This window comes from Lissotriton vulgaris, chromosome 8 (genome assembly GCF_964263255.1).
Source record: "Lissotriton vulgaris chromosome 8, aLisVul1.2, whole genome shotgun sequence".
Classification (NCBI taxonomy): domain Eukaryota; kingdom Metazoa; phylum Chordata; class Amphibia; order Caudata; family Salamandridae; genus Lissotriton; species Lissotriton vulgaris.
In genome coordinates this window covers 1,473,950,294-1,473,963,849 of record NC_141696.1, presented here as the reverse complement: position 1 = coordinate 1,473,963,849, position 13,556 = coordinate 1,473,950,294, and positions in this window count along the sequence as shown.

The following is a 13,556-nucleotide window of genomic DNA, read 5'->3' as shown; positions in this document are numbered from 1 at the left end:
TTTTGTGTCATCCTTTCACTAGCCAACATGGTGTTATCTGGTATGTGGTTAAATACCATATAAAACACATACAAAATACAGCAGAGATTAAAGGCACTTTCATGGGCATGAGCATTCAGGTACATTATTCTTGGGTTTACTTACCATGGCCCCGCATCTGCTCAGTGTGTGGTCCCTGACCAGATGTCACAGACAACCTTGTAGGAGAAGTCACTGTGGGTCTTGGAATCTGGGTGGAAATCATGGACCTACAATGATAAGTGTGTTTGCAACTTTATATTTCTGCTGCCACATGTGATGCACTCAATTTCAGGCATGAAAGAAGAGCACCAGCAGTGTGGGTCCTACCGTTACAGAGGTGTGTAGCACTAATTATCATGAGTGATCACCCATTCAACTTGAGCCTGGGGGGAATGGTAGGCACTTGAAATCGTCATCAGACCCAAATGCAGACATTCCAGCCCGGAGAAGGAAATCCCACTACGGGTGTGGAAATTCCGGCACGAGAGCGGACGTAAAGTTAGTAGTCATAAGTGATTTCTGTGCATACCATAAATTGTAAGTTCCTTCTGTGAATACCAAAAGTAATAAGTTTAGGATTTTGTTTCAGATTAGTTCTGTGAATCGGCAGCTAGGAGCGCAAAATAGTACCCCCTGTCCACCCTGAGAACCTGTGGTCAGCTTTTAGAGCCCAGTAACGTGGGCTCCCTAGCTACTCTACTTTTCCTGTCTTTTGGATGGGCTAATGCTGGAGGACTAATAATGCTCCTAACATCCTTCACAGCACAGTAAATCCCCTAGACCTCTGGGGAGGGGATTTATGTTTAGGTGGAAATACCTAAACATATCTTCAATTTAGCTCTTGGGAGCGACTTGACAGTGTTTCTTGCACGGCAGACATTTGTTGTCTGCTGGGTGACTACCCAGGTATCCGGACGGTAGGTAACGTTTCCAATGGAGTCGCCATTCTGATCAAGGGGAAGCATTTCACCACTGACAAGGTCACCGAGCAGCCACTGACAAGGTCACTGAGCAGGGGGCAGAGTGCTGTTCATGGACGGCTGCTGGTGATCCCATGAGGCTTATCGAGGCTTATCGATGTCTATTCCCCCGGAGAAAACTGAGGGGCATATTACCAAGCAATAGCGATAATTATCGCTATTGCTTGGTTAGAGAGAAAAAATTACCGCTGACCTGCGGCGATTTTTATCGCAAATAAACCTTGGTATTACCAAGGTTTATCGCAAATGCGATCAAAAACGGCAGCAATTCATGAATATCGCTGAAAAGTCAGCGATATTCATGCATTACCAAGCTAATGCTCTTAGCCATGTTATCCACCTCCCATTGGATAACATGGCTAAGAACTGCTCAGGGCAGGTGTTAGCTTTTGGAGATATTCGCGCTTAGCGCGAATATCTCCAAAAGTTGGTAATAGGAGATAGCGATGTTAGCGACTGTTTCCAGTCGCTAACATCTTGGCACGCCCACTTTGCATGTCATTAGTGATAAATATCACTGACATGCAAAGCGGGGCCCAAGATGGTCGCTATCTCCTACTAGCTGTCGCTAACTGGTGTTAGCGACAGCTAGGTAATAGGGAGATAATTTTATCTCCGCTTTCTTGGCTTTTAAAGCCAAAAAAGCGGAGATAAACCCCCTTGATAATATGCCCCTGAGTGGCTTGAGATGCTCAGGATGAAACTCGTGACCTCCAGGATCATCCTGATGGGTGGTGATTTCAACTGCATAGTAGAGATGGATAGACAAAATGGGTCAGACTCTGCAGGGATGGATGCGACGTCCAGGCTGTTGGTGGAGATGATAGGTGAAGCATCCCTCCAGGATGTCATCAGGAGCATGGGGCCGAATGTCAGGAATTTTTCCTGGAGTAGGCGGACACATTTGTGCGTTCACGGATCGATCTCCTATTCACCTCCACAACAGTAAAGCCTGGGTGAAGCTCCATGGTTGACATCCACTTCTCTGACCACAGAGCCATCAATTTCGATGATGGAACTCACAGGGAAGTTCCCCGCTGGCCCAGGGTTGTGGAAACTGAACTGCTCATTGCCGAAAAACGAGGAGTGAGTGGTGAACCACAAAGTCGCATATGTGGAGTGGAGGGACATGAGGGACTTCTTTCACTCTTCCAGCGAGTGGTGGGAATGGGTGGAGGACTGGTTCAGGAGCTTCTTCCAGGATGCAAGCAGAGCCACTGCACGGGAAAAGAAGAGTGCGTTCAGGAGGCTGCGAAGCAAGCTGAAGCAACTGTATGGACTCTAGCTCAAAGGATGGGATGTGGATGACAAACTGAAGGAAACCTGAAAAGTGCTCAAAGGGCACTTTAGGGAAGTATCCAAGAAAATCATTTTCCAGACCAGAACCGAGAACCTTGAAAAGGACGAGAAATGCAACTCGTTCCTCAAGAAACTTCACTCGACCCACATACTGCTGGAAGAGCTTTGGGACTCGGAGGTAAACCTCCAAAGTGAGAAAGAGCAAGCCAGGAGAGTCATAAAAGAGTTTTATGGTGAACTCTACCCACAGAAGTCGTCATAGAGATCCATGGCAGATATTGTCCTGGAGGACTTCTCAAAGAGAATGGGTTCAGAAGAGAAATAGGGCCTGAACACGCCCTACACTCTGAAAGAGCTGCACTTTGCCGATACAACCTCCAAGAGGGGCAAGACGCCTAGAAATGACGGTCTCCTAGTGGAACTTTATGTTCAACTATGGGAGCTGATGAGCCGGTCTTGCTTGACCTCCCAGAGGAAATGGTGGGCAAAGGCAGTATGCCACAATGCCTGTGTGAAGGCATGATAACACTTTGTACAAACAGAAGGGAGAGAGAGAAGATCTCAAAAACTGTAGGCCCATCTCACTCCTTAATGTGGACTACAACATCCTTGTGAAGGTGATGGCCAACCACCTAAAGAAAGTGATAGCGAAGATATTTCTCCCTGATCAGTCCTGTGGGATACCAGGTTGGCAAATTGCGGACAGTCTAGCCCTGGTCTGGGACACGATCGAGTACGTCAAGAGGTGCAAAGTTCCGATGGCCTTGGTCAGCTTGGATCAGGCAAAGAGACTGAGCTTCAACAGGCAGCCTTGATCTCCCCAAGTCTGATGCCACAGCTAGAAATGGAGCTGGTGTCCCTACAAGCTGATTTCCAGGCCAAGATGGATAAAACTATTAAGGATAGATGGGAGGCCAGTAAACTACAGCACTTCGCTTATGGAGAAAAATGTGGCTCCCTGCTCGCCTGGAAATCTAGAGTAGACAGGGTAAGGAACCATATCATGAGTTTGGTCCAAAGAGGGTCAGAGGCCCTGTTGCAGAAAGATGAAGATATTAGGGAGGAAGCCAGATCCTTCATGCTTAATCTATACCAGGAGGACACTGATTATAGATTAGATGTGGTTAAGGCATGGCTAAATCTGAGAGACCTACCCCAACTGTCTCGAAGCTGACAGGCTGTATCTTTCTACTAGTATCTCGGAGGGTGAGATTAAAGAGCAACTCAAAAAAATGAGTAGGGGTAAAGCTGCTACCCCAGATGGGCTCCCTGTCGAGATATACCTGGGTCTATCAGATAGGGTATAGCCGGCTTTAAAAACCCTCTTCAATAAAATATATCTACATGGAGAAGGTATTCCTCCATCATGGTCCGAGGCGAAGGTGTCCCTGATCCTCAAGCAAGATAAAGATCCTCAAAAAATCGAGGCATACAGGCCCATCTGAATATTAAATTCGGATCTCAAGATCTTCTCTGGGATTTTGGCTACCAGGATGGCTAAAATTATTAAAACCATTATACATCCCGACCAGAGAGGGTTTATACCCGGAAGACAGCTTAACGAGCTTACCCTCCTAGCCTTGGGGGTGATAGATGTTGCAACAGAAAAAAAGCTACCACTTACTATTGTTGCAATCGATGCCGCTAACCAAGTCAGCTAGAACTATCGTTGGGAGGCCTTGCAGAGTTTTGGCTTTCCTATTAATTTTATTGAGGCTGTCAAATCTCTGTACTTACATCCACGGGCAAAAGTGCTAGTTAACGGGATCCTAACCGAATGGTTTAGTATCTCAAGAGGCACCAGGCAGGGGTGTCCCCTGTCACCCTTATTGTTTAATATATACATTGAGCCTTTTTTTTGCTCTCTTAGAGAGGATCCCCTCATCAGGCCATTTAAGATTGCCAACCTGGAATTGAGGCTTGCCCTATATGCGGACGACCTTCTCATGTACACATCTGACCATGTAAAAGCTATACCAAGGCTGTTTGAATTAGCTGGGGAATTTGGTAAGATTTCTGGTTATAAAATTAATAAAGAGAAAACTGAAATAATGAGTTGGAACTGCACAAACGTAATAGGGGTGAAGGGCCGGATGAGGTATTTGGGGATTTACCTAGCACAGAAGCTGTTAGATACACCTAAAATCAGCTGGGAGAAGGTTTCCAAGGAGGTAGGAGGTTTGTTGTCACGCTGGGCGAACCTACCACTGAACATATATGGGAGGGTCAACCTCGTAAAAATGATAATTTTGCCTAAGTTAACGTTTCTGTTTAATTCAATTCCACTTTCTTTTAATAACAGAGATTTAGCTACCCTTCAAGGTAAAATCGGTTCATTTATATGGGCCACAAAAACCCCGAGAATAGCTTGGAAAAAGCTCAGGAGAGGGTTGAAGATAGGAGGTTTGGCCTTACCTGACCTACTTTCTTATTGTCATGCCTTTCATTTTAAACATTTTAGAATGTTAGCTAATAAGGTGGATTCATCTTCTATGGGCCTTTTGTTTCAGGCAATGTTACAGGATGTTCCGCAGGGACAGGAGTTTTTCCTTTATAAATTTGGCAATTGTAAGTTCTACAAAAAGGTCCGTCTTAAGATCCTGTTGGCCGCACTAAAAAACTGGGGGTACATTAGGAAAAGTCTGGGAATACCGTACTATACGGCACAGGCTCCAAAATGGGACTCTCCAGGCACCCTCGAATGTCTCCAGGACGAATTATCACAACTACTTAGACTAGCAGGTATCATGTTGTGGGGAGATCTCCAGAAAGATTCACAACTTATCAGCTGGGACCTAATCTCGAGCATAACCAGTGGGATATTGACGAGATTTAAGTTCTATCAACTGTGCGCATGGTGGGTAACACAGCTATGGAGCAACGAGGATTTGAGTATAAGTATTGACTCCATTTCTAGACTAGGTCCATGGAAAGGCGAGGTATCATTCTGTTATAGGGCCCTTATAGATACAGGGGATTGTCTAGATATGGAGTTAGTGAAACGCTGGGGCAGTGATCTCTCTGAAAATGGGGATGCTTTACGGAAACTCTGGTGTGACTCTTTTACTATGTTACAGGCGGTAGTTAAACCAGCTATTCTCATGAGAAATCATCTATATGCAGCCTATAGAGTGTACTGGACTCCTGGGAAACTATCTAAGGTATCTACGGCGATCAACCACTGCCCCAGATGTGAGTATCCAGCTGCTGATGATCGGCATATATTTATGGACTGCCCGAAGATCGTCTCCTTTTGGACAGAGGTATATGGTTTCCTGGAGGAGGTCTTGTTAGTACAGGTGGAAGTAAGTGTAAGGCTGATTTTTTGGGGACTTTTGCCAGACTACTGTATGAATCCTCAAGCTTCAAAGTTTGTACTCTACGTAGTAATTATTGCCATTAGGAAAATCTGTAGAGCCTGGAAATCTGAGGCTCCTCCTTCCTTTGCGGATTGCCTAAAGAACATCATTATGATTAGTCAATCTGATATTGCCTGTGATAGCTCTAGTGCCAATAAGATCTGGGCGGCCCTAGAGGTCTGGAGAGGGAAATAAAGATCAGTCCTATGATTATGCCAGAGGCTTGTTGGTCCGGTCTTCCTTAGTAACCTACGGTCCCCCAAGTGTCGTGAACAGGAGTGGGACCAGGATACAGCCGTAACTTTGGGCGAATCCTGCATATCTTTCAGGCCCCCTCCAAGGGCGGTTTCCAAATGGGCATGTCTAAAAAGCATGGAGTAATCCCAACTAGAGCTTTTACGATGGCATGTATGAGGACAAAAAAATATATATTTTTTTTTATTAAGAAAATGAAAAAATGTATAAATAAAAAACAGAAGGAAATCTACGTATGCCACTGCGTGAGGAGCATCCTGAGGAGCGAAGATGAGAGCCATGCTGACTTTCTGATGGTACGTTTTTTCCTGTTGCCAACATGGAGCAGCCTCAGATGGGCAGAATGGTTGAGCGCCCTCCTCTACAACTTGGACACCCCATGATTCTACAAGGAAGTGGAAATGTTCATCAAGGAGTTTTGTCTGGAGGCTGCTGCCACAGCCAAATGGACTCCAAAGATCGTCCAACACCAGAAACGTGCGAGGGACATCAGTGAACCGATCAGCACCCTCCCCTCTGTCACAGTGGACCACATGTGGGAGAACATTGCCTCCATGAGCCTGGCCAACCAGCACAAAGACATCGCGTGGATGGCCATCCAAGGAGGACTGCCAGTGAGAGCCTTCATGCACACGAGAGGGTACAACCGATACAAGTTTCTCCTTGATAGGGTGCACCGCGGAGGAGAAGACCTACCATCTTTCCTGGGAGTGCGCATACTCTCAGGACCTATGAAGCCCTAGGCTCGGAGCTTAGGGCCTGGATAAAAATATCATGCATCAGCACTGACTTGGTGATGTCGGTCTATTCTCAGGGACACACACACTTAGGGACCCCCAGGACTGCTGGAGGCTCCAGTGCAGCTTTAAAGATGTTCTTCTGTTTTCCACAAACTGCTTGGTAGTAGGGAGGAAGGAGACATCGATCCTGGTGTGTCGAAAAATGAGCCACAGTCTCCTGCGTGTCCACTCTGCACTGGATGGATCAGATGTAGGCAGTGACGACGTAACGTGAGGACACAAAAGGGTCCCCTTGTACACTTACATAGGAGGGGGGCCTGGAAGGCTCAGGGAACAAAGAAGACGACAACACCTGAGGACCCAAAGGGGTCCCCCTGCCCTTACCTGGGGGTGGGGCATCCAGAGAGGCCACTTACCTTTTTTGTTTTTCTCTTTAATTCAGGAACCGGATGGCAACAGGGGAGAGGATAATGCGGATGAAGACAAGTGGAGTAAATGCAGTTATTTACTATATGTATTTGACTAACATGACCTTTTCCCTTCATAGGGAAAAGGTCAATGTAATAACTTTGTTGCCAACGACTTATCAATAATAGGGTGCTGTGGAAGGTGATGATTGATATATCTGAACCAGAAGGCCCTGACAAAGGAAACAAGCATTTGCAATGCAATTGGTCTCGCCTTTGGGACCTAAAAAGTATTTAGCCATGCAGCACATTATCCTGGGTGTTATATCCATTGTTCTTGTTTAGCCTTACACAATGCCCTGTACGTGACTAATGCTGCCAAGGTTTCAAATTGCTATGTGTGACATTTTCATAATTTCACTCTAACTGTAAGTGACATTTCACGACTTTGAGTGACGCTTTCTCGCGAGCAAAATCAAGTAATGAAGGCAAGGGAATCATATAAATATAAGAAATTACACCCATTTGTGCATAGTTGCTAATGTTTCAGATTGCTTATGTGTGATATTTTCATTGATTCAGTGGATTAATGAGAGTCATTCAACAATGAAATGTGTGCCATTTAGAGTATTAGGTATCAAGGGGAGAGGGAGGAACAGCAAGGCTAGTTCACTTTCCGTGAAATATATGTTTTATCAATGGTAACTAGCCTCAAAGGACATAGGGATCATGCGTTTGTACGGAAGAAAGAAATATCATTTTTTTTTAAAGCCACCACCCACCAACCTAGTTGGAGGCATGCTTCATCATCAGACTCCACCCAGACAGTCCTTTATTGAGTACGTCTTCTTCTTTCTGTGTAAGGGGAATTGAAGATAGATTGAATAACAGGGGTGTGGGTTTCGGATCTTGCGTTCTTAGCGATGTGAGCTCGCCCCTTGTGGTTCTCTCGTCTTGTTCCTGGTGTTGGTACTCACTGGTCCTTCCTCCTCTGCCCAATGGACCTGTTGTTAGTTCCTTCATCGTCCTCTTTGTCTCCGGCCACATCCTAAAAAACGATTTACAAAAAGGGGGTGGTGATGAACAGAGTGTCTGAGTTAAACAGACCACTCTTACCCAGTCCAAAGACCAGGGCTTGATCCATCACCGTTATTTATCTCACTGCCCCATCCCAGCTCAGAACCTGGCTATATGCAAATCAGTCTGTCCCTGGCCCAGTGCATCATGGGAACAGGGCAGACTAAACTACCAAGCCAATTCTTCACCAGAAAGGAGACAAGCTACCGGGGACCGGTTTCTGGCATTTCAGCCTTCTTCGGCCCGGCTTGCTTGAATCCTGATGGAGCAGTGAGAAAGGGACTCATGTCTGAGTATACCCTGCCACACCTATAGTGGCCAAAAACGATTTACAAAAAGGGGGTGGTGATGAACAGAGTGTCTGAGTTAAGCAGACCACTCTTACCCAGTCCAAAGATCAGGGCTTGATCCATCACCGTTATTTATCTCACTGCCCCATCCCAGCTCAGAACCTGGCTATATGCAAATCAGTCTGTCCCTGGCCCAGTGCATCATGGGAACAGGGCAGACTAAACTACCAAGCCAATTCTTCTCCAGAAAGGAGACAAGCTACCGGGGACCGGTTTCTGGCATTTCAGCCTTCTTCGGCCCAGCTTGCTTGAATCCTGATGGAGCAGTGAGAAAGGGACTCATGTCTGAGTATACCCTGCCACACCTATAGTGGCCAAAAACGATTTACAAAAAGGGGGTGGTGATGAACAGAGTGTCTGAGTTAAACAGACCACTCTTACCCAGTCCAAAGATCAGGGCTTGATCCATCACCGTTATTTATCTCACTGCCCCATCCCAGCTCAGAACCTGGCTATATGCAAATCAGTCTGTCCCTGGCCCAGTGCATCATGGGAACAGGGCAGACTAAACTACCAAGCCAATTCTTCACCAGAAAGGAGACAAGCTACCGGGGACCGGTTTCTGGCATTTCAGCCTTCTTCGGCCCGGCTGTAATGCCAGAAACCGGTCCCCGGGAGCTTGTTTCCTTCCCAGTGTAAGAATTGGCTTTTGTAGTTTGGTTTGCCCTGTTCCCATCATGCACTGGGACAGGAACAGACTAATTTGCATACAGCCAGGTTCTGAAACTGGGATGGTGCAGTGAGCTAAAAAAACGGTGTTGGATCTAGCCCTGATCTCTTGACTGGGTGAGAGCTTTCTGTTTAATTCAGAGACTCTGTCCCTCACCACCCCTTGTTGTAAATATTTTTGTCCACCCTAAGCGTGGAAGGGTATTCTCAGATGTGAGACCCTTGCTCATTGCACCATCAGGATTCAAGCAAACCGGGCCGAAGACGGCTGTAATGCCAGAAACCGGTCCCTGGGAGCTTGTTTCCTTCCCAGTGTAAGAATTGGCTTTTGTAGTTTGGTTTGCCCTGTTCCCATCATGCACTGGGACAGGAACAGACTAATTTGCATACAGCCAGGTTCTGAAACTGGGATGGTGCAGTGAGCTAAAAAACGGTGTTGGATCTAGCCCTGATCTCTTGACTGGGTGAGAGCTTTCTGTTTAATTCAGAGACTCTGTCCCTCACCACCCCTTGTTGTAAATACACATCCTAAAAAAGGCAGCCTTTGGTTATTTTGAAAGAAGGTTTGGGGTCCGAAGTGATACAGAGGGGGCCACTCAAAGTATGGATTTTGGGGTGGGTGGGCAAATGTCATAGTTAGGACCTTGAAAATCTGGTGTGCCCCATGGTTGTTGCCACCGTTGTTGTCGTCCCTTCCCTCTAGATTTGTGTGAGCCTGCTCTGGAATCACTTGAGATTGAGCTGTTATCCCCCAAAGTGTCACTGGATCTGTCTTGCTTTTGGGGAGCAGTGTAGTTATCCTCTGTGTAGAGATACATTTTTGTGAACGAGAATTTTTTTATGACTTTTTGAAATTTGGTAATTTTCGCCTGTGTGAGGTACTCTTTATATTCTGCCATTTCTTTATTTGATTCGTCGAGATTTTTCTTGAATTATGTTATCGTTGTTTTGGAATGGCTTTCTGTGGCCTGAATGACTTGCTGACCCTCTAGGCCATGGGAGATCCTCTATTTGATCTCTAGGCGACTTTACTCACCTTTTTGTATGTCTCCTCTTTAACTTAATAGAAGGCGTGTCTAAGCCGACTTCAATGCTGGATACTCATGATGTTTTGCTCTGTTAACACCAAGAGTAAGTATTTGTAATCTTTTAACTGTCCGCCACCAATTTGGCAGCATGGCGCGATTCGCTATCGATTATATACATTCGCTATCGATTATATTACATCCCATGGTTATGCCTGGATTACACTGGGGGGTGGTGAATTAGCGAGTCAAGGTAAACGTGCTGGTCTAGGGACACAGAAGCCTCTCCTTGTAAGCCACTGCTGCAGAGAGTGCCTCCAATCTACAAAGGTCTGCATGCACAGCCCTCCCCATCCTGTGCCGGACTATAGTACACACCTGGGACTAGTGGCACAACCTACCCCCGGCACAGGGCCCCCAGACGTAGGCCAGGGGGTCGGGCACATCTACAGTGGTCTGGCAACCACTACACGGCGGTGTACCACCTCTTGCCCCCTTCCAGAGATAGCCTGGAAGCGTAGGGCTGCTTTCATTTGGTAATTATTAGAGAGAGCACTTAACGTTTCTTGGCTGTCTCATTTCCATAAACATTCTACATGACCTCTCCTCACCTGTTACTTCATTTTCGTGTTTCTGACTAGAGGAGTTAGAAGCTGCGGGATAAATCCGTTGCAGGCATATATTTTCAATTATCGCGTCGGTATCTGTAACGATAATTGAAAACAAATGGGCGTTGGTGCGCGTAACAGACACCAATAGGCCATGGGCAGAGCAATACGCCCGCCTTTGGCCTATTGCGTGCTCTGTTAAAAAAAAACATGCACTGAAAGCCCAATAACGGAACCCAAAAGGAAAAGCACACGCACAAGCGTGTGCGGTTCCAGGGTCCGTTTTCAGACCCCAGACAAAATGGATCTCTGTGATAAAAGCAGCAACACACTGAGCTATCCGCATACAATACAGTTCAATACAATACAATATGCTGGAAGACTTTCTTTGCAGTAGGTATATTAACATTCTGCGCTTAATGGTGAGAGTGAAAACTGCCAGTAAACAAAAGTCTGTCCTCTCTCCGGCTGGAACATTAATCACATGACATATCTATGATTTAGCAAGTCTGACTGTGCTGGGAAAATAAAGGTTGCGGCTTTGTACCTACTGCCACTGTCAAGCATGAATATTAAAACCTTTGCACTAATAAATCAGCAAAACTGTTAGTTTAGTTAGACACAATTTTCAACTTCAATGGCCCTGTCTTTACAGCACAGACAGAAAACTTTAGTGTGCCGATTTGCATGGCGCTGTGCCATGTTGGAGCCCGCACCCCAATCTCGTAACAAACATTTTTAAGGTTGGCAGCACCAGATTATTAAATTAATATCTGACTCACCCGAGCCTCTTGATAGTCATAATGATCCACTGAGAGGAGCTGCTGGTGGGCAGTGCGGAAACCCCAGCCTGCCTCTGCTTCAGAGTCAGACAGGGAGCCATGCTGCAGTGCCTCAGCCTGTGCTACCTGCTCTCACTATGAGACTCACGCTAGTGTGGTGAGTCTGCTGCATAAGCTGGGCTCTACCTGGCCAGTAGGGTGACCAACCGTCCGTAAACTTCACGGACAGTCCGTCATTTCGGCAGTCTGTCCGTTGTCCGTGAAGGATTCTTTAACGGACGCCATTTGTCCGTAATTTTAACCGGGCACAGCTTCCACCCACCTCCCTCTTTGGCTCTGTTTCTGTTGAGCTTGGATGTAACAGACTCAGATGCTGTTCCAAAGCTCAGATACCCAGCAGCATTGGAGAGGCACAGCGGGATGACAACCCTCACACCGTCAGCCTTTGATGAGCTGTTAAGAGGTGCTTGGAGGTGATTGAGAGGGAGGGGCTGCAGCTTCAGGAGCAGGGGCATCTATCCAGATGCAAGCAGCCCTGAATGCATCATGTCTCTGTACTTCAGAGGGGCTTCACACATTCCCTTTCTGCCCGGGGCCCCAAACATCCTAGAACCGGCCACGATGATTACACCGAGGCAGCACGTGGTTCTCTTCACAGAGATTAATTGCTGTCACTAAATTGTAAACAAACCTGGGTTCTTCAAACATGCAGTCTATAATGTAATAAAATAAAGAAATGGCACAATCGCACCCACACTGATTAACAAAGTATGGAGGACAATCAGTTAAATCAGTTCTCTTGGAGTATCTCCTGTAAGTACTGTACATCACAGTGGGGGATGGCAAAACTAACATTTTGGAAAGAGCCTGTCTTCTAGTTGTCTTGTCCAGGAGGGGGTGAAGAGCCCTACCCCACCCTGGAAGGGACCAAGATGATACTAGAATACTGCATGGCCACCCCTGTGCCCACCCTGATGGATCCTGTTCCTCCTCCTGTGATGGCTCATGTTCCCCCTCCTGTGATTGCTCCTGCCGCCCCCAGTGATGGCTCCTGCCCCCCCAGTGATGGCTCCTACCCCCCCAGTGATGGCTCCTGCCCCTCCATGTGGTGGCTCCTGTCCCCCCCGCCTGTGATGGCTCCTGCCCCCCTGTGGTGGATCCTGTCTCTTCCCTGGGTGGCTTCTGTCCCAGTCCTGGAATGGCTCCTGCAGTGAGGGTGAAGTTCTCGATGGGCCTCTTCTCAAAAAGGCTCAGCTCAAAATTATTATGAAAAGGTGGGCAAGTGAGTAAGTGAAGGGATGGTTGGATGGCTGGCTGGATGAATTAGTGAAAGGGTGAATGGATGAATGAAAGATTGAATACATGGATAATGAGAGAGGATGGAAGGATTGATGAGTGAGTGGAAGGATGGAACAGAGAAAAGGTAAATAGCTGGATGTTTGGGTGGAAGGGTAGCTGGATGGGTAAAAGGGTGAATGGATGAGTGAAAGGAGATGAGTGAAAAGGTGGATGATAAGTGAGTGGGTGGATGGATGAGTGAAATGATGGATGGATTGATAAGTGCAAGGGTGAATGGATGGACGGATGAGTGAAAGGGTTGATGTTAGGATGGATGAATGAGTGAAATGGAGGGTAGATGGACAAAAGGATGAATAGATGAGTGAAGGAGTGAAAGGATAAATGGATGAGAGAAAGGATGGATGAGCAATAGGGTCAATGGATGGATTCATGAGTGGATGAGTAGATGGATGGGTGGGTGGATGGATGGAAGGAAGGATGGCTAAGTGAAAGGGTTGATGGAGAGAGAAAGGGAGGATGGATGGATGACTGAAAGGGTGGATGGGTAGAGGGATGAGTGACTGGGTGGATGGATGAGTAAGTGAAAGGATGGCTGGATGGGTGAAAGAGTAAATGGCTGGATGGATGAGTGAATGGATGGATGGGTAGAAGAGTGGATGGATGAGTGTACAGATGGATAGGTTGA